At 44.3% G+C, this 25,939-nt stretch overlaps 1 protein-coding gene across 2 annotated transcripts in view; it reads right to left on the reverse strand.

The window, feature by feature from the left end:
* The window catches only part of Arhgap28 (Rho GTPase activating protein 28), a 171,444-nt gene that overhangs the window by 128,013 nt on the left and 17,492 nt on the right, over positions 1–25,939 (reverse strand). Inside the window, exon 1 of one of the 2 annotated variants that reach the window (XM_076549826.1) lies at positions 11,932–12,070. The exons of the other annotated variant lie outside the window; for it this stretch is intronic. The gene's annotated coding sequence lies outside the window, so the exon portion shown is untranslated. Of the gene's footprint in view, positions 1–11,931; positions 12,071–25,939 lie in introns of those variants that run through there. 2 annotated transcript variants of the gene reach the window in all.

Here is a 25,939-nt window from a genome sequence, read left to right on the forward strand (position 1 = left end):
CCAGCTCGTGTGTTTATGGGGATAGAACCCAGAGCTTTGTGCATGGCGGGTAAGCACTGCACCAACTGAGCCGCATCTGCAGGCCACACCTCACTTGAATCTAGGTTCTTTACACAAGAGAAGACATGTGGCATATGTTTTTCCCTCTGCCTTGTTTCAGTTAACATGGTGTTCCTGGGAATGTCATGATTTAATTGCTTTTGTAGCTGAATAAAATTCCACTGTGTGTGCCACATTTTCTGCATCTACTGATGGACATCTAGGATGGTTTTATCTCCTGACTCCTGTGAATAGTGAACCAACAGTCACGGATGAGCAACTGTCTCTATGGTGAGCTGACGTAAGAGCCCCTGGGGTATACACGCAAGGGTGATATTGCTGGGTCATACGGTAGCTCACTCTCTGTATATCCTACAGATAGACATTTTTCACAGTGCTGCACAGATTTACATTCCTATCAGAAGTGTGTAAGCGTCCCTCCTTCCCAACATTCTTGTCAGCGTTTCATGGCATCTTTTCTCAAAAACAGCCACTCTCGTTGAGATGAGATGGAATTTGTGTTTCTTCTTCTGTGAGCCGTCTCCTTGTCTCCTTACCATTCTTAGTGAAGGAATGATTTGTTTAGTGGTGCTTGAGTTTCGCAGTCCCTTTTAGTTCTGGATATTGAAGAACTACCATTCCTGGCAGGTGTGGACACTAATGCTTGGCCTGACATGAAGGTGACAAAGATTTCCTTGCGTTCTATAGGCTGTCGTGTGCTTCCTTTGCTGCGCCAAAGCCTTTGAATTTCATGCTACCCATTTGTCCATTCTTGGGATTCGTTCCTGTAAACTGGAGTCCTGTTCAGAAAGTCCTTGCCTATGCCTAAATCTTGAAGACTTCGGCTTATATATTTCTCTAGCAGTTTTAGAGTTTCAAGTTTTATACTAAGGTCTTGGATAAGTTTTAAATTGATTATTATGTAAGATCTGGATTTATTCTTATGCGTGTATAAATAAAGTTTACCCAGAGCCATTAAACAGTTTTTGATTTTTTCCAATACACATTTTTGACATGTTTGTCAAAAGTTAGGAGGCTGTAGCTGTACGAGTTTATTCTTAGGTGCTCTATTTTATTCTAGTGGTCAGCATGGCGGTTTTGTGCTGGGACTGTGCAGATTTTGTTACTATGGATTTGTGATGTAATTTGAGAATGAATGTTGTGATAACTCCGGCATTGCTCTTTCTTCCAAAGATTGCTGTACTAGTTAACTTTTCTCATTTCTGATATATATATAAAATATTATATATATCATATATTAATATAATATATATAATATATACACTTAAGGAAGGAGGGGCTTATTTTGGAACACCATTGGAGGGCTCAGTAACGACATACATCACAGCTCAGCCCAGCTTTTTTTGGGGTCTGGGTTCCTGGAACATATAAATGGGCCAATGCACCAAAATCCAGGAACCTCTCATTAGAAGGAGTACCTAGGAATGCCTAGAAACCAAGCTGCCCATGTTGTTTTTCTCCCAAACATCAAACCATTCAGGAATTGGACTATTCGCCAAGATCATCCCATCTCATTCCTTAGCATCTATAAGGACTCCTTCCATGGACATCTTAACTTAAAAGGTGCTGAACCAGATTGCACCAGCCATGCCCCCCCACCTCTGAACCATTCAAGTTGTGGTACTTGCTGTGGGGTGGTCTGTATGTCAAATTACTCTGATTGGTCAATAAATAAAACACTGATTGGCCAGTGGCCAGGCAGGAAGTATAGGCGGGACTAACAGAGAGGAGAAAAGAAAGAACAGGAAGGCAGAAGGAGTCACTGCCAGCCACCGCCAGGACAGGCAGCATGTGAAGATGCTGGTAAGCCACGAGCCATGTGGCAAGGTATAGATTTATGGAAATGGATTAATTTAAGCTATAAGGACAGTTAGCAAGAAGCCTGCCACGGCCATACAGTTTGTATGCAATATAAGTCTCTGTGTTTACTTGGTTGGGTCTGAGCGGCTGTGGGACTGGCTGGTGACAGAGATTTGTCCTGACTGTGGGCAAGGCAGGAAAACTCTAGCTACAGGTACTACATTACAGCCAAGAGAGGGCCAATCCGACTGCTGGGATTCTACTGGATCTGGTGGATTTCTTGATGATTATTTCTCCGCTTTAATACTTTCCCACTCTGACTTCATAGTATATTAAAACATGGAAGATGGTGTGTGTGTGTGTGTGTGTGTGTGTGTGTGTGTGTGTGTGTGTGTGTCCCTAGTGTGTGCATTAGAGCTGCTGTGCTTACCTGAGAGTCCTGGCTGCACTTCTCCCTCATGTCCCCCACTGGTAGGGCCCTGGGTCTCCTGCCTCAGACTGGAGGAAAATCATCAGCAGCATTTGTTGTGGGCAACATATGCTGGAAACTGGCTGACAGGTGAGAGGAAGTAAAATCCACCCATAGACTCAGCTCATGGGGCTTAGAGACTAGCTGGGAAGAAAATGAAAAACTCTTCAGTACAGTCTGGTGATGGATACACTTGGCTTCTCTAAAGTCAAACCCTGGTACAAGAACATTCTGGACAGAGTGATGGCGGTCACCTGTATGTGATGATATATTGGGAATGCTTCTTCCCTTCAGTTTTAGAATCAGTAGCTTCAGAAGGGAAGGACTGTCTCCACTATAAAAATGTGTGAATTACATAGGATGGCATAATTGTTGAGAGTAGGCCTTGGCATTATCTCTGACACTCAGAAAGGCACTTGGCTTAACTCAGGGAGGGTTCCAGGAAAAGATGACTTCTAAGTTCAGCTCTGAATAACAAAAGTGAGTTCACCGTGGTGTGTCAGTGCCAATGGCTCAAAGGGGCTAAAGCTTAGAAACCCATTTCACATGACCCGAAAAATCACAGACTGCGCAGCTTAAGCTACAACTTCTTTTGAAGTTTAGGAATGGTGGAATTCGAAGATGAAGGCACAGAGTTGGTCTCACTCAGGCCTCTTTCCTTGGTTGACAAGGAGCCATCTTCTCGTGTCTCCAATGGCCTTCCTTCTGTACATCAGTACATCCCCATGTCTCTTGAGAACACCGACCTACTGGACTAGACTTCCCTGGTTCTCTCAAGGCCCTGTCTTTAAATACAGCCAGCCTGACAGGGTACCAGGGATCACAGCCTCAATATACGAATGCTGTGGGGATCCTGTGTGCCCCACCACACAGAAAGCCACAGAGACAAGGACTATGTCTGACAAAGAAATACGTGTGCAGCTGAAAGATGATGTGGCACAGCACGTTGAAACTGAACATCATTAGACTCCTTTCCAATGCATACATAGCACAAGTTGAAGCCAGAGAGGGAAGTGAAAGCAAACAGACCCTGAAAAATTTTAAAGATGGGATGAAATATTAAGCAGTTGGAGCTACCCTAAGGGAAACAAAAACCACGGTAGAATTTCAAGCAGAATGAATGTGTGGCATGATTGGACTTATATTTTAGAAAAGTCCCTGTGTGCATGACAAGGAATTGGTCGAGCAAGGCGAGCATCTGGGACGCACATGAAGTAAGATGAGCAGACAGAGCTGATGGGCAGCTTGCGCTGTTTCATGGTGATGCAAGGCAGCCCTACGCCTTGGAAAGCTAGTCAGTGGACATGATGATGATGGGTCTGGGGACAGGGTGGGGTTCGAGAGTGGCTCCTATGCTACTGGAAGATGTTAGATCAGGGGAGGGAAGGAGGTCAAATCAAACTGGACGCCATGCATTTGATGAACCATGGAAGCACCAGGATACCAGCGCAACCTAAGAGCCGCTACGCCTGTGAAATGCTTCCTGTCAGGAGAACATGCAGACGTGCACACACACAAAAGCATGTGCACACAGATACTAGTGTGCAGCTTGCTTCAGCGGGGGAAGGCGAGCCTTATGAGATAACACAGCTTAGCCAAAGCCCCACAGCTCGCAAACAGAAAAGCTGAAAGAAGAAACAAGATTTTCTACTTGCAGACCCCAAGTTAAAGGTCATAACTGTCTTGGTAGGAAACTGAAAAAGGAGGAGACTGCTGGTAAATATCTGGGGTCATTAGATTGCAAGATTCCATGATCCATTGGCTTCACTTCCCAACTTAACCAATGACAACTGGCCCAGCCTAGCTCTCCTGGAGCCTCGCCCACACGGATGAACCGATGATGGCAAGGCTGGCAGGTCGGTGGCTGAGCCAGGGCAGAGCCAGTTTTAGGCCATGGTTAAGGGCGGTGACAACTCTGGTTTTCAGGAGCACCATCTCCTCTCGCCACCACAGCCAGAGCCCGGCGCCAGTGGTAGGCGTGTGCACCGAAGTAATGCCTCCCACTCACAGCTGAGTGAGGACCCAAGGCCCTCAGCCTACGTTACTGACTAGTGTACATGCCTTGAACACATCACTTTCATACAACAGGCATCACAGAAGTGAACAGATGATATATATAGAGAGGGCTGGGTGACAAGCAGAGAGCACCCATGAAACAACGCTGAAATCAAGACTAACCTTCTCCCGTGTCCTCTGCACATGCTAAGCTACCTTGTCCCCTTGCCCCCACCCGACTCCTCTCTCCAAGACACCACACTCCTGACCTGTGATATCACGGGCTAGCTTGGTCTACTTCTGTACAGCGCATGAATGGAACTGTACTTTTTCCATGTGTCTACCAGCAGGGCACCTCAGAGTCCGAATCCTAACTTGGAAAATACAAAGGCTACTGGAGGTGAGGCTTGCTATAATCCCATGGTGTCACTGTCCTATCCTCTAAGGACCCCGAGCGTGACATAAAGTCCCTAAGCACTCGTATTCTGCATTACACCCCACAGAAGTCGGTAATGTGAAATGAATCTGGGGGAAGGCTGGGGCCCGTTTCCGTGCTGTGCTCTTGTGAGATTGGGTCACCTACCAGAGCCACTAAAACAAATCCCATAATATTAAATGAATTAAAGATTAGAGGCGAATGCAGCAGCAACGGTGGGGGGGGGGAGACTGGAAATCCGTTCAGTCACAATAGCTGCCCTGAGATAAGAAAGCTGCTGCTAATAATGAATTCTAAATCACTAACTATTGCTTTATCAAAGTAATCCCTTTTTCCAGGAAGCGACCCTTTCCATGTTGAAGGATTTCTATAGAAAATGATTTTAGAAAGTGGTTTTAATAGGTTGTAAAAAAATTAAATTAAAAAGTCAGTGGAAAAACTTTTTTCTAAGAAAAAAACCAAAACAAAAAATAGACAAGAAGTTACAGACATCATGCAGCTACCCTCCAGTATTTTACTGGTTGGGGCTGGTTTTTTTTTTTTTCCTTTTAATTCAGTGTAGAAGCAATTTCACATTCTGAGTTTCTTCTTTACCTGTGCCTAATGATTCCTTCTCGGGCTGGAGAGGACAGTGAGGGCTTGAAGAAATCTCTCATCTTAGGAACTATTTGACTGTTGTTTTCAATCACAGCAAGACATCTCAAGTTTTAAAGTTTGGACAATGGAAACAAATGTATTTGCAAACTGTCCACCAAGGAACTTTCGAGTTTCCCAGAGTTTCTAAAGGAGAAAACATCTATTCACATCCATTCTGTCAAGCAGGTCGTCCTTGTACTATGTTAGTTTAGTGTAGGTTTACCTAGGTGAGCATAGTTAGGGCACAATTCCACCTCGGAGTCTTTGGGGACACTCCTCCTTTGAGCATTTGGATCAGGAATTCCTTTGAAGCCTCTAAAATTCTTGATTACATCTTGATGCCCCTTGACCAAGAAAATTGCCAACAATTAGCATGACCTTCTCCCACCAAACAAAGCTCTGATTCCAATCTTGACAAATTGCCTTTTCAGAGAAGAATGACCCACCTGTGACCACAGTCTTGCCTGCAGACACCGCCTTTAAGCACAGGGGGGAGTTGACACAGACAAGCTGGGGTGAACCGTGAAATGGGGTTGTATTAGCAGACCTCTGCAACCGGGGAGCAGACTCTTGTGTCCTTTCTTCTCTAACTTTGCTTCTTTCGAGAGAAAACCGTGCACAAAAGTGTTCAGATTTCGGCTTCCTTTCACCCGCTGGGTTTGCCAATGTAATTCCTATATTCATGACCTGCTCTGCTGAGTTTTTATTATACAGTTTGCTTTATTCGCTGAAAACTGCTACGCTATGAACATTCCTTGCTTATTTGAAACCCTTAAAATTTCACGGTACCGGACTCAAGTGCCAACATTATGTTTTTGTCTGGTTGCTTTTTAAATCACCTAACCGGGACGAAGGGATGGCTCAGTAGTTAAGAGCCCTGGCTGCTCTTCCAGAGGACTGAGGTTCCATTCCCGGCACTCACGCAGTGGCTCACAGCCATCTAGAACACCAGTCCCTTGGGATCTGATGCTCTCTTCTGGCCTCTGTGGGTACTGCATGCATGCAGTGCACAGGCATACAGACAGACAAAATATCGATGCACATAAAAATAAAGGTTATTTTTTTTAAAAATCAAGAAACTATGCTTTGTACAGCATGGTGAAATTTGTACAATTTAAAAAGTAAATTAGTGCCGGGCGGTGGTGGCGCACGCCTTTAATCCCAGCACTCGGGAGGCAGAGCCAGGCGGATCTCTGTAAGTTCGAGGCCAGCCTGGGCTACCAAGTGAGTTCCAGGAAAGGCGCAAAAGCTACGCAGAGAAACCCTGTCTCGAAAAAAAAAAAAAAAAGAAAAAAAAAAAAAAAGTAAATTAGTGAGTAACAGAAACAATGATGTCACCCCAACTTTAGATGCAGTATAGAAAAGATGCAAAATGAAAAATGTACTGTCTCCACTGAATCTATTCTTGACCAGTAATTGGATGTTGTATATGGAAAACAGAATTTCCTGACTTATATATAAGACTCTCTGTTCAAAAAAGCTCAGTTTATTCCAACTCTGCCTAACAAGTCCTTCATCAAGTTTCTGACCACAAAAAAACCATCTGGGAGAGTTTGGGGGGCTGAGGAGACGTCCTCAACAGGAGTGCTGGTTGTGAAAGTGTGGGGACTCAACCCACATACACCTGTGCCCCAGCATGTGGGGATCCAAGCCACATACACCTGTGACCCCGCATGTGGGGATCCAAGCCACATACACCTGTGACCCCGCATGTGGGGATCCAAGCCACATACACCTGTGACCCTGCATGTGGGGATCCAAGCCACATACACCTGTGCCCCAGCACTGTGAGGATCCAAGCCACATACACCTGTGACCCCGCATGTGGGGATCCAAGCCACATACACCTGTGCCCCAGCACTGTGGGGATCCAAGCCACACACACCTGTGACACCGCAACACCGTGGGGCACAAAGACAGGAGAATCACTAGAAACTGCTGGCTAACAGGTTAGCTCCAGCTGCAGTGAGAAACCTTAAATATGACAAAAAGTCAGAGTAGGATACCTCGTGTCCTCCTATGCTCTCTGTGTGCACAGGTATACACATGTATACGTATACACACACACACACACACACACACACACACACACACACACACGGGGCGGGGGGTGGGGGGAGCATTTGAGAAGAACTAAATCCTGCCAATATATTAACTACATCTCCATTCAAATGATTGTTAAGGTATCATTGATGAAGTAAAGGGACAAGAAGACAGTCGACTTGTAAAATGGAAGTCTGCTCCATACATGCTCAGTATCAAATGTAGCTGTTTAAAATCAATTATTTTACTAAAACATACTTCTTGCTGTGTTGTACTTGACACAAATATAACAAAAGTTTCAATAAATAAAAACCCACTTAACAGAGCAACAGAAACCCACATTATTTTAAATCAATACTGTCCCTACCAGACACAGAATAAACCTCTACCTCCTACTTAGCCTTAGAGTCTCTGATGGCTAACCGCGGCTCTCACGTCTCTAAAACAGTGAGCGAACACACTAGAGGAAAGGTTGCCAGCGCAGTAAAAACTCACTGTCGGGTTGTCTAGCTACATCTGTCTGTGGGTCTGTCTTTAACTGGACCACCTAGGCAGGAGGGAAACGGACTGGAAGCAGAGGCAAGGTCCCAATCCAGGGAGGAGAGCTATCCGAGCTGCCAGGTGGACTGAGGCCTCTTTTCTCTCTCACTTGTGCCGAATTTGCAGTAGGAAGTTTTTACCTGGAATCTCTAAAATTTCTAGCAGACTTGTAATTCCTCGGTGATCATTTGTCTTCACAAACTTTCCCCAAAAGACGTGTAAGATATGACTCAGGGGCATTTATAAAATGGTATTCCAGCCAAATAGATTGCTCGGGCACAGAACCTCTGAGGGCTAGTCCCATGAGAAGTGCCCCCCAGGGTCTCTGGGTTTGACAGGAATCCTTTGCTGTCTTCTAGGCAGTCTATGAAATTCTCCAGCCTCATCCTGCTTATGTGGTTCAGAAAGCCCTGCTCAGTCACTGCTACTCACCCAGGACATCTGTCATTAACGAACTGACCAATGGTGAGGAAAACTAGATAATCTCTGTGCCTCTGAGGTTTCGGGTCCCACTGATCTGGGAATGATAGTGAGATGGACAGAGGGACAAGAGAGGTCACAGCACTCTGGAGAATTCTGCACACCATATCCTTGCCTCTAACTCAGTGGGATAGGAAGACAAACACCGGAATATCATCTGAGTGCTCTTTTGACCAAATCTGTGGGGATTTTATTTCCCTATACACTAGCAATCTCAAGATAACTGCAACACCCAAGCTTTGCAAAAATCATCCCAATATTTCCAAAATGTGCCATTCAATCATGTTCCAACATATAATGCTGGCCATGACTGTCATCATTTATCTCTGCCTCGGACACACTTTCCGGACACATTTTTGCTTCTGCTGGTTTTCTTTCATTTCCCCTCCTGTCTTTAGACTCTACCTCCCCATCCCTCTACATCTCAGAGGAAGATGAGCAGGGCTTTCTTCTCCTAAACATTACCACGTTAGAGGAAAAATGACTTAACCCAGTACTTGGTTTCTACACTTTTAGAGCAATCCTGTTTCTCAACCGTGAACACTATTAAACAGGTCGCATCCTCTGCAAAGAGCTGGAGGGTGTTTCCTGGGCAGTCTTGGGGAGACCTGCTCTCACTTCAACACCTTAAGGTGCGGCAGCAGGTGGGGCAGGAAGGAAGACAGGAAGGAGGACAGGAAATAATGATTAAAGGCTGCACAAGAGGCATGGTGCTTCCTGAAGACTGTCAAGAGGATAACTAATTCTCACACAGATCTTGTTCCGAGGTCTTCCTACTGCTCTTTCTAACCCTCAGCGAGTCTGAGATGAACACTTATTTCCCGTGAGGAAACAGAGCCACTGATGGAGTGAAGAGCTCCCGCAGACCCTCCTGATGGTGGAAGTTAATCTCTCTTTCAAATCGAACGGTCTGGGTGAGGCTGAAAGTGACATGAACAGGGACTTACCACCCCAATGCCCCAATTCTTTTGTGATTCTACATATGACTGAGTGATTGAGCTAAAGACTGATTGGTGTTTGGATGTTTCTGGGTAAAGAAGGAAAATATTTAAGTGCCGTTCAAGAATGACGCTGATTTTCAAGAAGGTGAAGTATATTTCACAATATAGGGACTCAAACTCCATAACCACATATCTCCATTTGGTCAGAACTCCAAGCACAGTTGTTATTGGCTCCTCCTCTAAATACTGTCCCATTTTGAACAACTGTTGTATAGTGGTTTCTTCCCAGATAAATTCTTCCCTGTTGGAGGGAAGCTTATTAAGACGGGGGATGTTAAAGGCAGATTAAAAAGTAGGGTATTCTACTGAGAGATATTCCATCCGGCAGAAAAGCTCATCAAAATCAGGAACTAAGCAATTCAACAGCTTCAGGAAGTTCCTGAAACTGACCAGACTCACTGAGCCTCTCCATCCCCACGTGTCCATGAGCAGTAAGAACTGCTGCTAGGCACCGTAGGGGCAGTAAAGCTGAGCTGCCTGGGAAGGAACATGCTTCAACATGTGGAGCTTCCTGCGGGCTGTGGAGTGAACTTGGCATTTCTGGGTCACATGAGCTGCCATCCACGTTAGGGAGGGCCCTGATGACACAGCTGCCCCTGAGTCATTTCTACTCCTGTAAGTTACCCCACTAAGACTCACTGGTTCACCAAGGTGGACCTCAGTGGTGCCCTGGTGTCTCCAGTGAGCCTAACACATTTATGTCACCCCAAGAATAACACATAGTTATTTATGCACAAACACCACTAATTGTACAAGTCAAACCATGTAAGACGACAGTATCGAAGCCAAGAACTGATGGCTGTTCACTGTCCGACAATTCATATGTGTATGTGTGCATGTGTGTGTGTGTGTGTATGTGTCTATGTAGATGTGTGCATGTGCACATGTGTATACACATGATTGTTGTATGTGTGTATATGTACATATGTATGTGTGTACACGTGTTGGTGGTTTGTGGTTACATGCGTGTGTATGTGTGTGTTTACTCATGTTTATATGCATGTGCATGTGTGGGTGTTTGTGCATGTGTACATGTATGTGTGTGTACACACATGTGTATGTGTAAGTATACATCACTGTGGCATGTGTGTGTATGTATGTATATGTGTATTCACACTCATATGGTCCCATCTTCCATTTTTGTACCCATGAAGAGCTTTTTACTTCATTTTTCCTACCTATAGAATTCATCAGGAGCACTAAATAATTCCAGTGCTCCTGGAAGGAAAACTTGACACCAAAGCCTCTCCTCTTCCTCTGAGAACACAACGACACGCTTCATCTACAGAATCTACTTCCACAACTGCCGTCTCAGTCCTACTGACTCGTAAGTCTTGCACTAATCACTCATTCTCCACACTTCACCAAATTTGGTATAGACCATGTGAATTTTAAACTATTTTTAAAATATTTATACTTCTGACAATTATTCACTTATGGGGGGGTCACATATGATGTGGTGCACATGGAGGGGTCAGAGGACAGCTTGGAGAAGATGGCTCTCTCCTTCCACAACGTGGGTCCCAGGGATGAAACTCAGGTCATCAACCTTGGCAATGAATGCCTTTACCTGCTGCATCATCTCACTGGCCCTTAAAATACTTTTCCTCCATCTTCTTAGAATCACGACCTGTACAAGCTGACAGCAGCTGCAGCTGGTTTTATTAAGTGTTTTGACTTTAGTTTTCAATCTTTCGTGTTAAAACCAGTGTGGCAGTTTGAACGTAATTAGCCCCATAATCTCATAAGAAGTGGCACTATCAGGAGGTGTGGCCTTGTTGGAGAAAGTGTGTCACTGCAGGGGCAGGCTTTGAGGTCTTCTATGCTCAGGATAGCGCCCAGTGTCAATCGACTTCCTGTTGCCTGAGTCAAGATGTAGGATTCTCAACACCACATCTGCCTGCACACCGCCATGATGACAATGGACTGAACCCCTGAAACTGTAAGTGAGCCCCAGTGAAAAGTTCCCTTTATAAGAGTTGCCCGGGTCATGGTGTCTCTTCACAGCAATAAAAACCTAAGACAGCCAGTTTCCAAGCCAGTTGCTCTACCATCATGAATGACATGGCATCCTTCCCTACTTCTCATTACCGTGCTCTTCCTGCCTTCAAACACCTCGGCTCCCAGTCGTCCTTTTACTAAATCACTGTCTTCTCCTCTAATATCTTCTCATCTCTAATCACCAACCTAATGACATCCACATCCTTGAAGGGTCCACTGTGGCTTCTTGGAAGGGAGCCCCTGTTCAGTTTCCTATCATATTGGCCTTCTGATGCTTCGCCCATTCTGCACCCACCTTCAAGGCCTAAACTTCTTCCATACCTCTTCTAATTTCAAAAAACTGCCTTCTTTTGTCCCTTTTATTCAAACCCCTGAACTCCTCATCCTCAGATGACACAGTCATTCAGATGTACCGTCTACTTGGGAAGTCAGCTGGCAAATAAAGCTCCCAACCACTAGCCCTCATTCACCAACGTGGCTGATGAAGGTCTTTTGGGAAACTGGCCTGCAGGAGAAAGGGAGGAAATCCCTGCTGCACATCTCTGTATCAGGGAAGGTCACAGGTGTCCTGGAGCAGCTCACATCGTAGTGTTCTATCCCCATGACAGTTAGAGCTGCTGGAGGACAAGGTTAACAGCCAGTCCCAGAAGGCTGTTCACGCGGGCACTGGATTCCAGTGAGGGGGCAGTGGGTTCCAGTGAGGGGGCAGTGGGTTCCAGTGAGGGGGCAGTGGGTTCCAGTGAGAAGGACAACCTACCTCTCTGTCCAGCTTAGTGAGATGCATTAGGACAATCTTTCCTTTCCTAGTCAGGATCTCAGCATTTAACCTTATCCTGCTTTTGATAGCTGCTAAAGAATGGTATTCATCATTAATTTCTCTTCTCATACTATGAGTTAGTGACACTAAATGGTCCTTAGTTACTCAAGGATAGGTTTAAAATCACTGCAATAATGACACTTCATTATAGGGCTCCCTGTAAAAGTCGCCTGGATATAAGTGGACCTGTAACAAGCCCTGAAAACACACACTTAATAGAAAGACGTGAATGTCACTAAAGATCAAGAGGCGTAATTACAGCTTCAGAGTCATGTGACCAAGGATAACTGATACATTCTACCCTGTGACGACATTTTTAAGTCATTTCTTCCCAGTTACCCGCTGTCTTGTTCCCTCACACAAATGGTCATGTCTGCATTAAACAGATATGGAGAACAAAGATAAAGTCATTGCAACCAGGAAATCTACTGTGCCACGTATTTCAGAATGAATCATCAAGGGAACCCTTAAGGGCAAATCCACTAATATAGACCAGAAATTGGCCAAATCCTAGTCACAAAAGGAGGGTCAGGTTCACAGTTAGACACACATCATCAGCAACTTCTTTGTCTTCTATGCCACAGACTATTTCTATTAAGTCATTATCTACTAAGACTGCATCAACTAAGTGCTTAGGGTGAAAGATTTGAGGCTAAATTCTGGGCGTTCAGAAGCACACAGTGTCCACTGAGAGATAACTGCAGAACTCAAACATTTAAAATAGCAGTTTACAAGATGTCCCAACCAATCCAATCTCATTTCTCCAAATATTTTCCCTTATAAAAAGTTAAAAGTACCCACTTTCTGGGCATAGTGGCACATACCAGTAATCCTAGCATTTGGGAAGTTGAGGCAGGAGGACTGAGCGTTTAAGGCCAGCACTGACTATATAGCAAGACTATGTCTTTAAAAATAGGGTGGGGGAATAGGGCACACACAAAATATCCACTTAAATTTTTTTTTCAGTTTCTTGAGACAGGGTTTCTCTGTGCAATAGCTCTGGCTGTCTTGGAACTCACTCTGTAGACCAGACTGGTCTCGAACTCACAGAGTTCTGCCCACCTCTGTCTGCCAAGCACTGGGATTAAAAGGGTGCACCACCACTGTCTGGTTAACAAAAATAATTGTTAAAAAGTGGTCTCAAACCTAACTTCAGACTATCTGAAGTTATAGGAGTCATTTTCTTGACTCCTATAACCGTGGCCTGCCACAGAGCAAACTTAAACGTTGTTTTGTGTGCGGTCATCGCGAGGTTATAGCATGAATCATAAACACAAACACAAAACCTGGAAGAAAACAGAGTTGCTCTCATTGTGACCTCACAAAACACTCTTCTTGCTTTAGCTGTGCTTCGGCTGAAGCAGGAAGACCTAAACAGTCTACAATCACCAGATCTAATACATATTTTAAAGGGCCGATTTCACAGAATGTATTTTTAGGCCAGAACAACAGCTCTCATGTCACTCATGGTCTCATTTAAGACTTTATGACTGTGATGTTACATACAAAGCAGGCAGAAAGAGTTATGGTCTTGTTCAAGGATTCTTTACCACTTCAATCTGGGTATCTAGATATCACAAGTTCCCTGATTTCTCTGACCTGTTTCCCAGACACCATCTGCACTCAGAGCACTAACTAAGTGGCATTTCTGTAAGACACAAAAGTGTTGATCTGTTATGAGAGATTTGAAAGTCTGTTTTTCACATTGTCTGAAGCCTTTGCAAATATTGCTTATAACACAGAAAAACATAATCAATAGCATTCATTGTTGCTGGGCATGGTGGACATGCCTTTAATCTCGGCATTTAAGAGGCAAAGGCTGCCAATCTCTGTGATGTTGAGGCCAGTCTGGTCTACATAGTAAGTTCCAGGCTAGTCCCCAGAATTACATGGTGAGACCCTGTCTTAAAACAAACAAACATAAAAGCATTGTCAATAAGCCCCAAACTAAAGAAATAGAATGATTATGAGCAAATAAAGTTGTTTTTTAAATCACCTGGTCCTATGACACTGGCCTAATTCTCAGAGGCTTACCTTCTGCATTCCTGAAGTGTGACTACGGGGGAGAGCTAAGAGGAACAAGGGACTTCATTGTTCTGTGTCTGCACTCTAGCTGAGAGGAGGAAAATCCTGTCATGTCACCACATTGTAATTCTAGTCTAAGAACTGATCTTGAGAAATTTCTAGAACCTATTCTATTTCTAGAATCCCTTTCCATAATCCTCCTTATATGGAGGCAGCTGTGGGTTTAGCAATCGATGCTTTTGCTGATTCTGGGATCTTTGTAACATTGCATGAGTCTTGACTTTCCTAAGGACACAAGTGACTTCCAGTGTAGACAGCACAGCTATTAAGGACCAAGCGTGAAGCAAACAGGACCAAGAAAAAGCTGGTAAACAACGGGTGAAGTTAATGTCCTTTGTTGATTCTGAGATGCCCCTGATGGAATCTGCAGGGAGGAGCTGTCTCTCCCTGAGCTTCTTGGATGTGGCTCTGACCCAGGATTTCACAACAGCCTTACATCCTGCTGAAGTAATCACATCAACTGTGATCCTGGAACTCGAAGGAGAGACTCCCATCTGGCTATCCTCAAGGTCCTTCTCTAAGTAGTAATGAGCTTTAATACAAACCATGGCTGAGTAGAAATGTTATTAGTCTACCAAGGGTGAATGGGCATTGGCCAATTTGTAGAGCAAGCTAAAATTAAATTCTTAATATAATCTCATGTCAATGAAAGGCATATAATAAAGAATGGCCACCCTGAAAATTAATCTGTTTAATACTTAAATATAATCAAATAGGTCTGTTCTTCAAATGTAGCTCTCTTTATTAAACACTCGTTTCTGAAGTTGGATTTTCCAGATGCCTGGAATTTTTTTTTTCTAACTTTGTAGGCAAGACTTCAAAACTGGAAGAGGTTTGCTGTTTCTTGTAATAAGAAAATTGGCTTCTTGTCTTAGCAATTGCCATTATGTTCATAACCTTAGGAAACTTCAAGGACAGAAAATCAAACTAACGTCAGAAAAGAAAATTATAGGGCAAATGTTGTGATTTGCAAAATTACAAAGAGTTGGTGCTATTGTATTTTGAGATTTAAGATATTGCCAGGGGTGGGCCACAAGAGCTGTAGGGGGTGGGAACTGGAGTTCCCTGAGTGGCTAAAACACCTCCACAGAACCGGTTTGTGCCTGTCCAAGAACTGAGCAAAGTTTCTCCCGGACTCGGTTGGTTTAGGCTCTTGTGTTTTTCTGTGTTCTGGCCTTAACAATTTCAATTTGGGGGGCATATTTCTGTAGCTGTAATTTTCCAGTCTTTAAAATTATACGATCTGATTTTCTCTGAATCGCCTCAAATCTCCGAGCCTTCAATTAGATGCTGCACTTCATCAGGAGACAAATGATCTCAAGACAGAACCATCTCACCGTGAGGTCACCCAGACTCCACATTCACGCTCAGAGACAAAAGCCTTTTCCCCTTTTCTCGTTCACTTCCTAGGGATTTTTTTTTTTTCTTTCCAAGAGATAAAAAATCTGACAAAGTAAAAATATAATCAGCTGGCTGCGAGGAGCCGGATCCCAGATTAGCATGTGAATATATTTCTTTCGTGTCTCATACTCTGTTTCTCAGTGTAAAATTAATTTTTAAATGTTTCATAAGATAACTTTTAACCAGAGCCAATTATATTGCTTCCCAGTGTTGGAAAAGAAAAGTCATACACAACCTCCTTCCCCTGGTTCCAGAGACAATGGGCCTGTTGCTAGGTACAGAGATCTGGAGGAGAAACCCCAACTCCTGCTTCTCAGGGGGCTGCAGTCCAGCTCAGGGATAGGCCCATCTACAAAGAGGTGATATCACACATGTCAATGGGGATTGCAGACTTGGGGCTCCAGTAAGCAGGGTTCACTAGCAACATAAAGATCAACCGTGCCATTCTGGGAGACAGCCGCAGAAGGCACTGGACGGCTCTGGACAACATAACCTGTGGCCTAAACTCTGGGGACAAGGGGACTTAAGCAGGTGAAGACCAAGGAGAGTAGATAGAGAGGTGACCCATCACAATGGCTAAGGGCACAAGTTCTGTCACGGTGCGTGCACTGTAGCACAAGTTTTTCTTTTTTTTAACTAATGGTTAGCATTATGAGTTTTAGAAAGAGAACACCATGCTTTAGTCGAATAAATTGCCCCGTGTGCCTCAGCTGCTCATCCTATAAAGTAAGATGCAATCTACCTTGGAGAACAAAATCTGTGGGGCTGTAATACATGTACACACACACAACCTTTAGACACTGCCACACAATGTCATCTGCAAGAATCACCAAATCAAGTTACAAAGCAAAAAAAAACAAAAAAAAAAACAGCCTTGCCATGTTTTAAGTATGTTTACAACTTTGTGTTGCATGAATTCATAGCTACCTTTAGCTGCATGTAGCCGCAAGCCTGAGGCATGTGCAGCTGTGCCTGCCTGCCTGCCTGAAGCACTCGGAAAGTACCAGCAATCATCGCCTCATACACAGACCAAGAACAGAGGGAGGGGAGGAGGGAGGGAACCTTGAAAGGCATGGTGTGTACACCCTGCCTTTGTCAAAAGAAAACACCCAGGAGATACAACGAAGGAACCCAGAGGCGAGAACTGAGCGGTGTTCATCAGGAGCCACACTGTGAAGCTCCTCCTTCCTCTTCTTTCCGGAGTCCTCCCTGGAGGAGCCACACCGTGAAGCCCCTCCCTGGAGGGAGGTCCTTGAAGTCGTTCACACGTTCACTCCTATCTGAGGATCCTCAGTCAGTGAGAAATAATTGTGTTTCCATGTTTACTTTTTAAAATAAATGTGCAGTGCTGGGGACTGGACCAAGCAAGTCTTGTACCACTAATCTACATCTGCAGCCCTGAGTTTTCTAAGATAGGACCCTGGTCCCAACCCTGCAGCAACATGCATAGCTACATCTGAACGTTTCACTTCAAATACTCCTTTCCATCAAAATGCCCCTGATCAGAAAGGAGGCTGATGACACTTTTGTAAGTGTGCCAACATTCCCAACACCTGAGAGGTGAGGACCTAAGTCTAAACATCCACACGAGAACCCTTGGGTTACAAAAGAGCCATCAGACACTCAATAATATAGACACTATAAAATATAGTATAGATGGAGTAATACACTCAGATGCCACATGGCACATGGGAAGGAATGAGACCCGTATGAGGAAGCATGATGAGAAGTTCTTTCCATTTAAAAAAAAAAAAAAAATGCTGTATCTTGTATCTGAACTGTCTCCAAAAGGCCCAAGCGTTACCTTTAACCCAGATCTGCTGGGAGGTGACAAAACCTTGGAGATGCAATCTAGCAGGGTATTTAGGTTCTTGGGAACTTGCCCTCAAGGCAGACTACAGGACAATAGCCTTTCTCTACATCCTGGCCCTGATAGCAGCTTTGTTCTGCCCTGCACACCCAGCCAAGCTGTGCTGACTCAGCCAGGCCCAGCCATGGGTGCCAACTGATCACAGGCTGAAACCTCCCACACTGGGAGCCAAAGCACGCCTTGTGGATTTATGCGGTGATCCTCTCAGTTCAGTGTCTGGCTAACAGAAAAATAACTAACATAGGAAATGTCCCCATCCTTAGAGGCTTGGGTTGCTTATAGCTTAAGTCCCCTCGCATGGAAAGGGAGGCTATATGTTTTCTAAGGATTCTTCTGGCACATGTGTCCTGTAAACTGATAGATAGAAAGGCCTGGGAGAGAAGAAGAACATGAAACGTGAGTAAGAGGACATACGTCTGAAGCTCAGGAACTTGTCGAACAGTATTCCTATGGAATGCTTATAGAAAAGAGTGGTATCTAGCTTGTAGATTTCTGACTTTTCTGTTTAAATATGCTTCTTTCCTTACTACTCATGACATTAACCATTCCTCGACCCATAGCTTAGTGCTCTATGACCTACTACACAGACAGCAAGCCAATGGGCCACACCACTTGGCTGTCCTAATTCATTTTTTGGCTCAATGCTTTTGTTCCATGTTGTAGGGCAGATATGTGCTCAAATTTATCTTGGATCTCAGAAATGCTTCATTTGTGCAAGCGCTCATGTGTGCATACACACACAACTACACATAAGACGGGGACAGGTGATCCCACGCAGACACATACTGGCCTGGGCACCCAAGAAAAACATCGGAAACACTAAGCAAACACCTAACAGGCCCTGGGCCACGGATGAGACAGTCCAACCATGCACAGCTTTCCCTCGTCCTTTTCACTAGGCAACCATTGGGAGACTGCATTACATATGTGTGAGATCCAAAACACTTCCATTCTCCTGTTTCCCTGAGAAACGACTAGAAATCAGGACGCTCCTGGACCCTGACCTTGTTACATGTTTATTAACATTTTCTACTTCAGAGCAGAAGTGGACCATCTCTACAGGGATTACTTTGTACACCCAGGCCCTCCAGGCCTGTGCCCTACCAGCTTTTTTACACACACCAGAGAGTAGTGCCCTGTCACAGAAATTGTTCCTTAAGGTCACACTGTGCAGAAACCCCCTGATTATAGGAGGAAGCATTTAACAGCAGCCTCCAGCCAATCCTTATTTTAGCTACACACTATTTTTACACTGAACTTGTCTTCCATTTGTTTAAAGTTAATCCTAGGCACTAAAGAAGCACTCTTAATACTGGGAGAGGTCTCTCTGGGTACAGAATATGGTTATGGCATCTATAAATATAAAGATACACCAGATGTTAAATAAGTTTCTCAAAATAGGTAGTGATGTGGTAAAAAGCTCATGTGATTGGACACAGGCTGAATAAAGTCCAATCATGTTCTGGAAACTGGAAAATTCTCTGCTGGGGTGGCATCACTCCAGGAATGCAGAACATCTCTAAATGAATCCCTTCCGCCATTTTACTAGAACAAATGAGGGTGCATTCCATGGCACAGCTAGCAATAAGCTTTACTGCACATGGCCGGGTCTGGGATAACCTCTAACAGTCTCCTTTGCCTTCATGGCAACACCAGAATGCTCAGGAAAGATCGTGATTGCATTAGACTCTGCCTGCCTTTTTCTGCACCAGAAAACTCTGTTAGACACAAGACCCAACTGGGTCACTCAACCGCAAGCCAAGCTAAACTCAGAAACGGCATGACTCACAGGGCAAGAGTTGCGTCTGTTTCTGCGGAATATGAAGCTGGGACACAGGGACTTTGGGTAAACCACTAGGATTTCTGTGCGTGTTTATGATTAGTTAAGAACACAGTTGCCAATCCTGTGACTCCAGTGATTTGGAATTTTTTTTTTTGGGGGGGGGGGGCTGGGGGGCGGGGCAGTGGATAAATTCTTCAAAGGCTCTAAAAGGATGAAAGTTTTGTTCAAGTCTGATTTTTTTTTTTCAAAATGAAGGACATCCATGAGGAATTGAAGACATCCTCCCTAAGGAGGCAGTGTTCTATTAGCTTGTTTCATTGTTTTTGGATAGTTAGTTGAAGTCTCTTTGATAATTTGTCTATTCTGTCAACCCCATGCTGTATTTAATTAAAAATCTTGCTAAACAGATCCTCGAGTCCCCCATGGCCTCCCACTAATCCCTTAACGTATCTAACCTGAACTACTGGCCCGTCTTCCCGTCCTCCACCCTCTCCCTCTACACACTGATAGGCACATACACATCACACATTAGGTCATCCACTCCACTGAATACCACTTCCGCCTGAATGGAAAGTGCTTTCTCTCTAGCAACTGCAGTACCAAAGAGAATGTCACTCACAGTCCTCTGGACCACACAGATGCCCTGTCACAAGAGAGCCATCTTTCTGCCTTCATCTCTTGCCATTCTCAAGGAAGACAACCCGTGAATGCCTGTTGAAACAAACTATAAAACAGAAAGAATGGATGGATGGATGAACTGAGTATCAGAGAATCTAGAAGTCTCCTTTCTTGGCAAATAATTTAACATTTGTTCTTCTCATCCATTTATAATACTAAAACAACAGTGCGGATAAAGTGATTAAAATAGTGGGCTTTTCTCCCACGCTCCTTGATAAACATCAACCATCACCCTTGGTGGACCCCTGGACACACTCCGAATGCCACTGTCTGAATGCCTACATCTCTTTCTCTGCCTCTTGCTTTCTCCTTTATTACTTTAAAATACATGAGCTAAGAGAGTTCCTCCGGCGGTCAATCTGCTGTGTCTGAGCTAATGTGACTTGTCAGTCACAAGGACAAAGATACTCGCTCAGGAGATACCTCTCCAGCTGACTCTTGTAAGCGCCTAGTTACTCCTCCTCCTGTCAGTGCTCAAACCTGAATGCAGCTGCGATGCGGGAGGAGGGCAAGAAGACCCAGCAAGTAAAGATGGCAGCTGCCTGGCTGGATGGCCCGAGTTGGACCTCTGGGAGGGACACACGTGGTGGAAGGAGAACACAAACTCCAGAAGGTTGTCCTCTGACCTCCACACACATGCTGGGACATACAAGTGCGCTCGTGCACCAGCGCCTGCGTGTACGAGCACGCGCACACACATGCACACACACCATACACACATACACACACATGCACACACACAATACATACACACCATACACACATGCACATACCATACACACACATGCGCACACACCATACACACATACACACAGCATACATACACACATGCACACACACACACACCAAACACACATACACACACATGTATACACACAGCATACACACATACACACAGCATACACACACATGCACACACACCAAACACACACATACACACACATGCACACACATATGCACACATGCACACACACAGCATACACACACACACACAGCATACACACACACACACACACACACACACACACACACACACACACTTGATAATGATGCTGCTACAATAACAAATTCAAAAACAATGGGTTTACTTTCTTATAAAAAGGAAGTATGTAACAGGCATCACTTCCTTTTTTCTAGAGACTAATCCTCCGTACTTTCCATGACGGGCTTCCCACGGCATCTTTATGAGTGGGCCCTGCTGGAAGGTCTCTTTATCTCACCAATCCTGACCAAACTGTAGCTTTCTTGGGGGGAAGGGGGGGTCACTGTTTAAGACAGGGTTTCACTCTGCAGCTCAAGGTGACCTAAAACTCACTGACTCACTGTGTGATCCAAGCTGGCCTTGAACTCACAGTGATCTTCCTACCTCATCCTCCACCTGATGCTAAGATTACAGGTGTGAATCACCATGCCTCCCTCACCTTTTAAAAGAGTGGGTCACAAACCCATATGGGTTCTCATGACAAAACTCGGGATCACGAAACACTTGGTAATGATAAAAGGTTTCTGGTTTCTCAACAACCAAAATTTAGTCTGAAAATGAAATGCATCAGGACCCTGGGGTGTTGCTGGCAGTGACTGCCTGTGTTGTAGCTCGCAACTGCACTGCAGGCTTTGTTCTGAACACAACACTGTGCTGTGTGTGTTATTGACACACACAACTCCAGAGAACGCTGCTAGGAACACCTCAGCTCATACACAGCCCGTGGGGAGCATGGGCTGCGATGATTTTACTGCACACACAATATTTCCTGATCGTGTAGAAACATATGGTTTAATTACGGAAAACAGATTTTTAAAAAAACATTTTCCTACCATCACCACGTGTTGAGCATTAATTTTAGTGTGTGTCTGTGGTCATAACAAAAATGCAATTTCATAAAAATTGTTAAATGAACTTTGCTTACAATGAGGACAGGATTTCCAACAATTACTAAAACAGCCCTAAGCATGCAATGTAGTGTTCTCAGCATTGATAATTATAAAATCAAAGAATCAATCCACTCTGAAATGCACAATGTAAAACAAATCTTAACAGGTCTTATTAATTAAAAAAAACCCAGAGCCAGATACTGGGGTAAAAACTGAAAGATCAGAGGGCAAGCCAGCCACAGCCACGTCTTACCTCTAGGAGATCCTCAGCCCAAGAGAGAGCTACTTCTCGTTTCCTCACGCCTATATACCTTTCTGTGGCCTGCCATCTTACTTCCTCTTTCTGGCCAGCTACACAACTTCCTCCTTCTGCCCAGCTACATCACTCCCTTTTCCTGCCCAGCTCTATCACTTCCTTTTTCTGCCCAGCTACATCACTTCCTCTTTCTGCCCAGATCTATCACTTCCTCTTACTGCCCAGCTATATCCATTCTTCTTTCTGCCTAGCTACATTACTTCCTCTTTTTGCCAAGCTCTATCACTTTGTCTTTCTGCCCAGTTCTATCATTTCCTCTTTCTGCCCAGCTCTATCACTTCGTCTCTCCACCCAGCTACATCACTTCCTCTTTCCACCCTGCTCTATCACACAGAAAAATGCTCTATGTCACGCAATTGGCTGTGGAGAGGCAAATCTCATGACTCAAGAGTCCTGATAGGAGAGTGAGCTTAGTTTTCTGACTCTGATGGGTGCTGGCCTGAGCCTGCTTCCTTGCTGACTGCCTCCTTAACCAGATGACAGTGGAGGACAATAATTGAAGAAAGCAGCAAATGGTTTCTGGACATTCTCACCACTTTCAGCCTACAATGCAGCCTTATATTCAAGTCTCAAAGACTGTGGCAATGAATAAAGGAAGCCAGACACAAAGCAATGCTGTCCACGACAGTCTCTACAACCTGCAAAAGCTGGCCATGCTAATCCATGGTGACAGACAGCAGAAGCAGATTGCCTGGCAAGGGGTGGGGCTGGAAGGAGCCATGAGGGGAACATGAAGGCTGGTGGAGATGGTCTGTGTTACATTTGGATGGTAAGCACATGGGCCCCCGAATCATCAGACTGTACCCATCATAGACTGAATCCCCCACCCCTTTTCAAAGAGAGAATCCAGAAAGAGTTAAACGGTAAGAGGGGTGGGTACGACCTAAATGCACTGCATAAAATTATCAAAGAACAAATAAAGTTTTAAAAGAGGGGACTGACGTAACTAAACAGAAGATTTAGTTTCCAAATTTATTATTTTTCAAGTCCTGGTGGTATTGGGATCATTACTAGTAGATGGCTTCTTCCTCTTGTGCAGATGAGAAGGGGCCATGGCTTATGAGAGAGAGGACTTCCTTTCAAGTCTCTATACATATTGCCTTCAGAGACATATCCTTATAATTTCATCAAGTATCAACACTAAGACCCAAAATATGGGGGCAGAGGAACAAAAAAGAAGAAAATCAGCGAGAAAATAAAATAGACTTCCTCCATAAATTGCATATGCATGTGTTGTACTAGAATGTTAAAGAGAACATAATTGAACAATATTCTTTTATGTTCTTGGACATCTCTGTATAAATTACATTAAACTCATTCCAATCTTCTACCAAAATAGGATACGAACTAAATCACATTAACTGGATTAAATATAATTAAATTATACTTTATAAAGTATTGAGACTATTACATACAATATTAATATAATTTATCTTTCTAAAAAGAGGTTATTAATGACTCCTCTCCTTAACCTTGAGCAATAATAATAACAGTAATAATAATGTATTATGCCATTAAACAATACCCAGCACTCTTATTAATTAAGATCTCAACACACAATAATCTTTAAAATCAGAATCAATCCTGCTTCTTGGATAGGTTGTGCTTTGGGGGAGAAGCTTGTGCACACCCATCTTTCTAACACAACGCCCCAACTTCACCTACTCAGGCGAAGTCCCAACTTCATTAAAGTAATGGAACAAAATAAACAACTCGCTGTAGAGACTGGGTAAGAACCTGAGAAGCCAGTCACATAAGCAAACCAGCAACGTTAAACTGGAGAGAGAACGCTGCTATTATAAAATTAGTGCAGGTCTAAAATCATATTTGGGTTCTGGAATCACCTAATCATCATAATTTCCAATCTGATCGTAAGGAAACAGAATTCAGCTGTTAGTGGAGCCCTGGAGGTCAGTTAATGGAACCCCTTTGCTACCCGGTGAAGACATCAGGTACACCGCTGACCTTTGTGTGACCTGTTTTATCCAAAGTAGACGGTAAATTCCCCCTGCCCTCCCTCCGCCTCTCCTCTCAGATCACAGGTTAACTGCCTCTGGCCCTCCGGCCCTCCGCCCCCCTCCCCACCCTCCGCACCCCCCCCAGCCCCCCAGCCCTCCAGCCCTCCAGCCCCCCGGCCCTCCGGCCCCCCAGCCCCCTGGCCCTCCGGCCCCCAGGCCCTGTCTCAGATGGCAGGGACCAGCATTCCCAGCCACTCTGGCTACCTGCACCACAGCAACCCTGTTCGTCATGCATCTGCCACAGTGTTCTTCCTACTCAAAACTCTCCCCCTATTCATCTCAGGGTTTTACTGCACCATCACCTCCTCTGGGGAGCTCCCCTCAACTCCCCTCTCACCAACTGAGCCTGGAGTATTAGTATATCTGCTCCTCCAGAGCAGCTCACAGATTTTCCTCATTCATTCATTCATTCATTCATTCATTCAATTGTTCTGATACTGAATGTCCACTCAGGGCCATTAGACTGAATTAGGATACTGAAATGAAAGACAGTCTGGTCCCCCAATGCTCCAATGCTGGATGCTACAGTAACTGACCCTGAACACATTTATCCACTCTCATTAACAGTTTTTAACCAGTATTGGTAGCGCCAATATTCAGTATCTTATATGACATACAAAAGTTGTTTTTAAATTTTAGTTTTCTTCTTGTGGATTATCAGAATTTAAATCTTTCTTGTTTTAATGAATGAAATGACCCTTGGGCAAATTTTAGCATGCCTCTAAAATACCCACCTCTTTGCACTGTCATTGGGAACAATCAAGGGGGCCAAGCCTCCAACATACAAATATGTGCACACACTTAAACCACATGTGTTATCAAAGGACCTAAATAGTAGAAGGACACATATTTTAGAAATACTAGATTTCTTTCTTGACTTTTATCAGATTTTCAGCTTTTTTACTTTAAGGATAATGAGGAACATGGGAAATCACAAAGGAGAGTAATAGAAGTTGAAATGTAGACATTATCCATGCAGGCGATGTGGATAAATGTGCCACAGTGGGATCTCATCCATAGGTGTGATTAAAAAGTACTGACAGTGATGTAGTAAAAGTAAACCCGTTCATAAATAAAGAGTGATGGGAAACAAGTAACTAAAAATGTCCCCATCCCTTTGCCATGTCTCTCACTCTTCCTTCTCAAAAATTCTTTGTGGAATCCATTCACCTGCTTTATTCACCATCCACTTTGCAACCTGCACCAAACTGGCTTCCGTCTCCTCCACTCTGGAAACCCATGGCATCCAGGCTCATCGCACTAAAAATATCCCATTTTAGTGAGTTTCCATTTTCACCATTATTGGCCTTTTCACTACTGCCGATGGTTATAAGGTCTTGGCTTCCACATGTTCCTACCTCTTGGTCACTGTCATGGGCTCCCCAGGCCCAGGCCACCTCCTCCCATCCCCCAGCTAGCAAAACTCTTCAGGTTTCCATGTTCCATCCACTGCTCTCTCTAGGCCTCTTCTCTCCCACCAAACCTTGTCCAGTCCAGATGTTACCATCCCTGATGCTGAAGTCTCCCGTGAACAAAAGCTTTTCAAAACTTTCCAAAACATCCCTCCTCGGCTGACTGTCTGATGGGCCTTCACACTTCTCAACCTCACCAGCTACAGGACAAAAGGCCACCTGTGAC

This window comes from Peromyscus maniculatus, chromosome 13, assembly GCF_049852395.1.
Source record: "Peromyscus maniculatus bairdii isolate BWxNUB_F1_BW_parent chromosome 13, HU_Pman_BW_mat_3.1, whole genome shotgun sequence".
Classification (NCBI taxonomy): Eukaryota; Metazoa; Chordata; class Mammalia; order Rodentia; family Cricetidae; genus Peromyscus; species Peromyscus maniculatus.